Source organism: Microtus ochrogaster, chromosome 5 (genome assembly GCF_000317375.1).
Source record: "Microtus ochrogaster isolate Prairie Vole_2 chromosome 5, MicOch1.0, whole genome shotgun sequence".
Classification (NCBI taxonomy): Eukaryota; Metazoa; Chordata; class Mammalia; order Rodentia; family Cricetidae; genus Microtus; species Microtus ochrogaster.
Window position 1 is genome coordinate 93,294,788 of NC_022012.1, and position 5,743 is coordinate 93,300,530.

At 48.4% G+C, this 5,743-nt stretch overlaps 1 protein-coding gene across 1 annotated transcript in view; it reads right to left on the bottom strand.

Annotated features, from left to right (window-relative positions):
- The window catches only part of Ulk4 (unc-51 like kinase 4), a 288,608-nt gene that overhangs the window by 69,628 nt on the left and 213,237 nt on the right, over positions 1-5,743 (bottom strand). The window lies entirely within an intron of this gene.

Genomic DNA, 5,743 nt, shown 5'->3' on the forward strand with positions numbered 1-5,743 from the left:
CATTTCTTCTGGTGGCTAATATTCTATTACAGGGACATGGCACACTGTATATTACCTCATTTCTTCTGGTGGCTAATATTCTATTACAGGGACATAGCACACTGTATATACCCATTCGACAACTAATTTTTGTTGTTTCTTTTTTTGGTTCTTGTGAACAATGCTTTTTGGAACTTAATAAGGAGAATGTCTGTTTATTGCATAATGAAAGGCACTTCTACAAAAACTTTGAGAAATGTAATTTTTGTGAGTCCAACTTTTAGTAATTACACCTCTGAAGTGTGCGACATCAGTACATCCTTCAAGTCCACCTGGGACCTGCGAATGTCTAGGCAGAATGAACCAAGGAGACAGCCATGTGCTAACCAACAGTCCACAGGAAATCCCACTGTCTCTCCGTGTGCTGAGGCCACAGCATTCATGAGCAGTCTCTTGGGCATCACACAGGAGACCCAGCTCCTAAGATCATCATCCGAGAACACGGGTCTCTCACTTACACACGGCAGTCAGGACTCAATACTCTCTACGGCGGATTAAAAACTGCCCAGGTTGTAAAGAGAATTAAAAAATCCATTCTGCTGCCTGCTCATAGAGTGGAGCCCTTAGAAAGGTATTGTCTCCATTACATTTTCATCAGAGACCAGCAAAGGGAAGTGCGGCCTGTTGTTACTGTGCCGGGGAGGTAATGACTTTCAGGTTGCTAAGCAACACCACAATGTTAAAGGCCCAAGTATCTGTGATCTCTAGAGACACTCAAATTTCATTAAAACCTGCTCATACCCACTGCACAAAAGAGCTGTTAGGAGCTCATAACCAGGCGTGGGTTCTGGACATAACAGTGATTTCTTTTTAAGTGGCGTCAGAACTTCTAGGGTTCTTAAAGAGCAAATATTCCGGAGCTGTGATTAATACAATCTATAGCGTTTCCTGCACCTGTTCCTAGAAAGACAGCAAGTATGACTGGTTTGTAGTAAATAAGAGTGGTTAGTGTCCTGAATAAAACCTATATTGGGTGGGAATTCGAGAGCCTCTCTGAAGCAGGGATAAACACACTCCATGTACAATTCCGAGCGAGAGGCACAGGTGATGTGAACTGATGTGAACTGAGAGCCCGCCACTGCTTCAAGGCGAAGTTCAGCCGTGAGAGAAGCCAAATCTCTGGACATCCTGGAAATGGGCCCTTTAGGGAGACATTTGCAGGAACTAATCCCCGAGGCAGGGAAGCTTTGATAGGGCCCTGACAAAAACTGTGTCACCCTTGGGACGCTGGGCCTCGGTTTCTGACTTGATCTCTGTGTAGCCCAAGTCTTTCAGCTGTGGGTCGTGATCCCGCGCGGAGCCGTGGAACTGAAGGTGAGAGTCAGGGGACGCGCTGAGAGAGCGTGATTCCACACTCGTTCAAACCAGTGCCTCAGCTGGGAAAAGCCGGACACAAGCTTCCCTGAGGGCTCAACAGGCCATATTAAGGAATGTAAATATATGTGTGTACAAAACATATATACATGCAATAACAACTAATGTGCATGTGTATGCATACATACACATATGCATGCAATAACAATTAGTGTGCATGCGTATGCATACATACGTATATGCATGCAATAACAATTAGTGAAAAAGAGGCCAAGGATTTGAAGGAAAGTGGGGAGGGGGCTCTATGGGGAGGCTGGGAGGAAGGGAAGGGAGAAATATTATAATTCTATGGAGATATTTGCAGTGATGCCCATGCCGCATGGGTCAGTGCTACTGAAGCCTTGGTTGTGAATGCACAATGTCCCGTCACACAGCACCTAGCCATGCGTGGAGCCTGGGTTCAGTCACGGTAAACCCAGTTCAGCATGTGAGAATCAAACTGGTTGACCTCTGGACTGTATTACAGTAGAATACCTGGTTGTAAAGTTGCTGCTTGAGTTTCATACATAATTATTTAATGAACTCTAGCTTGAGATTAGAACAGAATTTCTGAAATGACCCCAAACACGCATCTGTCACAGTGTAACATATATGCAAAGAGGCGTGTTCGGCTTGACAGCAGAAAACCAAAGTTCAGATGGAGCCTGACACATGAAAATGCTCCCGGTTCTGCAATCACATTCAGCTGAGATTTAATCCTTCATGCAAAAGTAAAGGCACCCATCCATCTTAGTATGCAAATACACTGCCGTCTTTAATAAATGGTAAACTTACGTGTATGGCAAATAATAGTTTAAAATCGATTTCTTTGTGATTTATTATAAGTGTTATACCTATATACCCAGGGCTACATGAAAAATTCTCACTTGTACAGGAGGAGTCCCAGGCAGGTTTACACACGCTTGTGCATGAGCATGTACACACAGTCTCCAGAACATGTCCTCCTCTGACAGTTAAGAATTCTAGGCAATATAGTTCCTTCCTTTTGTTGGTTGAAAAGATACAAGCAACTTATTCAGGGACTTCCCAAGGTAATTTGCAGCCTCTGGCAATCACTGGCAGAAGATCTGCCCTGCACATCCATGACCAGCGTGTATGGAACCCAGGGGGTGGGTTCCCAGGGGGGTCTCCAGAGCCTTCCACCAGAACTGCGGGAGAAGCTTCGTGACTCCTACCACACTCACACTAACGTGAGTAAGTGATATTGCTCTTAACAGCTTCCTGGACTCACACTGACACATCCTTGGTGGTGCATAGCTTTAGCCCCAGTGCTCTGAAGGCAGAGAAGGTGGATCTTTGTGAGTTCAAGGCCAGCCTGATTTACATAGTGAGTTCCGGAGAGCCAGGACTATGTGGAGACCCTGCCTCAAAAAGGGAAGGGAAGGGAAGGGAAGAGAGGGAAGGGAAAGAAAAGGAAGGAGGGAGGGGAAGAGGGGGAGAGAGAGAGAGAGAGAGAGAGAGAATATATCTTGGGACACTTAAGTCAGGAGGGAGAGACCTCATTTTATCTTGCTATGCTTCCAACAATATTTCTTTCCTTTCGTGGTGAAAATTAGGTCCATTCTGAGTGTTGAGTCCTGCAACTCCACCTAGTTATAAAACAGAACAGGTGGCTGATCCCAAACCTGCGGGCTCAGAACACCCACGCACTGTCTGCTCTGGAAAGCTGCCACATGAAGCTGTCGTCTGCGATGCCTGAGCCACGCTCACAGGGCCCACATGCTGGACACATCTGCAAGGGCTTGGTCATGTGACACATGTCCACAGAACACATCTGTCCTCGTGTGGGTGGAAAGCACCTGGTGACCAATGTCAGAACTTAGGAATGACGGTGGGCACTTGCCACATTCTACATGGCTCAGGGACTTGACCTGACTCAGGCATCGAGGGAAGGAAGACAGAAAAATCTGTGATAGGTGGGCAGTGTTCACTCTGACGGAACAGCACCCAGAACCTCGGCACAGCATCATGCACACCTCCAGAGAACATGTCAGCAGGTGCAGGCTGAAGCCTGGGGTGGCTCGGTTCTGTGCACACTGGTTAATCGTTCCTAAACACCTGTACTTAGAACAGGTGTCGCGGCACCTCTAAGCCCCAAGGAGGGAGGCTTTGCCAGTTCCCATAGGCGTAAGGCATTAGTGTTTTTGACATGCCCATGCCCAGGTCAGCAATACACATTCATCCAGGGCTTTGTGGGCCCCACAGGCACAGGACACAGGGCAGAGATGGTTCAAGGAAGGATGCCTGCGAGACAACCTAATCCCGTTACCTTCAGTCACCCCGTGACACTCCTGACACCTTCACTGCCCCAGGAACATGGCCTGACAGGAGTCATCCTCTCACGGCGCCTCCTGCTCTCACAGAGTAGTCGGCAGCCTCATCAGACGCTCCGCAGAGTAGCCGGCAGCCTCATCAGACGGCCTTAGGCCCCCAACAGGTTGGTGGTACTGCATAAGCCATCATCATTTTGAGTTTTGGAGTGAGCTAGCTTTAGTTAGACATAGAGACTAGCCTGCAACCCTCCGAGGGACACTATGAGTGGCATGTAGGCTTGGGAGGGACTTGAGGAACACCCAACACAGCTTCACAGCAAATGCAAAAAGTATAATCAAAAGCCTCCTGATTTCCTGGTACACAAAGGCAGGTAACTAGGTCTTCAGGCTCCACAGGCTCCACGTGGTTTTCTGAATGCACTAAACGTGGATGGAGGAAGGGCTCGGACCTGAAGACACATTCAAGTCCATCAGCAGAAATTAGACAGCCTGTTTCCTAGTGAAAATTACGGCTTCAGAGAGATACTACTCCATGATTGGGACCTTATGCAGAAATGACAGGATATTGCCTCTATGACCACACATCCACCCAAACCCACTAGTGACAGCCACAGTAGTCCAGTCACGGTGGACTCGTTCTGGGGCCATCTGCACTTCAGGGTCTCCTTCTCTACCTACCTCAGGACACTAAAAGATACGGAGCCATGTCCTTGTCTCCTGGCCAGCACTGCAGACCCCTGAGGGAAGGTCTTCCCTCTGAAACTTCTTACCACAGAAATACTCACGAGCGTGTCCTCCATAACTCCACCACCAGAGGCAAAATTACAGCCATAAGATAGCAGCGAAAATAATTTTGTGATTGGGGTCACCACAGCATGAGGAACTGTATTAAAGGGTCACAGCACTAGGAAGGGTGAAAACCAGTGCTCTAGATCAATGCTCCGCTTAGTCTACTTGAATGGAAGCCCATGGGATACAAGTGAGCATGAGAAGAGCTCCTGTTCGGACCTCCGCTGCTGCTCTCCCACTCCCAGCTGAGAACGGCCCGTACGCTCACTGAACCTTACATTCAGTCCTGGGCACGGCTCCCTGTGACTGTGAAAGGTACAAACGACACCGTACAAATGACACCGTATTGAAAGGCTGTTCGTGGAGGACACACCACGTCAGACCCTACAACTCACAGCGGCCACAGCACAGAGCAAGTCTACACCACCACCCTGCAGTAAGAGTAAGGGGAAGGTGACTCCACAGGCCTGAGGGTAGGGAAGAGCAGGCAGAGGAGGAGACGCTGAGCAGGCCCAACAGTGTGTGCTGCTGTCCCAGGGCTCCTCAGGTGCCGGCCTTCACAGCAGAGCAAGCACCAAGTCTTTCTCCAAGAGTACTGGTGTACAACCCCGTGAGCGGGGCCTGGGAATGACCCTTCCAAGGGCCACCTAGCAGATATCCTGAATATCAGATGTTTACACTACGATTCAGAACTGTAGCAAAATTACAGCCATGAAGTAAGCAGTGAAAATAATTTTATGACTGGGGGTCCCCACAGCATGAGGAACCGTATTGAAGGGTCACAGCATTATTGAGGGCTAAGGACCACTGCTTTACAGAGACACAGCTGAATACTTTTTTAAAAAATGATAGAGAAATAGAAAAAAATAGAGAGAAGGGGGCATTTCCCCTCAGAACACAATCCTGGGCAACAGAATTCACATTTTCCGACTGTCACAAAACTCAAACACACGACAGCACCACACGTAAGCCAGGCAAAATTAACATGCCGCTGATGGGTGCATGTCTGTACTGAGTCCCAGGGTGTGGTGGACTGGAGAGGGCCAGCTTTGCTTCTGGGGACTCGTGCAGGCCCAAGCTGAGGGTCATGCAGCGTAACATGCACAGCCTGTGCTCTTCAACATGGCAGAGGACAAGCTGTGCAAGTCAAGGTTAACATACAACACGCTGGACGGTAGCTCAGGCTAGGAAAATACAACACGCTAGATGGTAGCTCAGGCTAGGAAAATACAACACGCTGGATGGTAGCTCAGGCTAGGAAAATACAA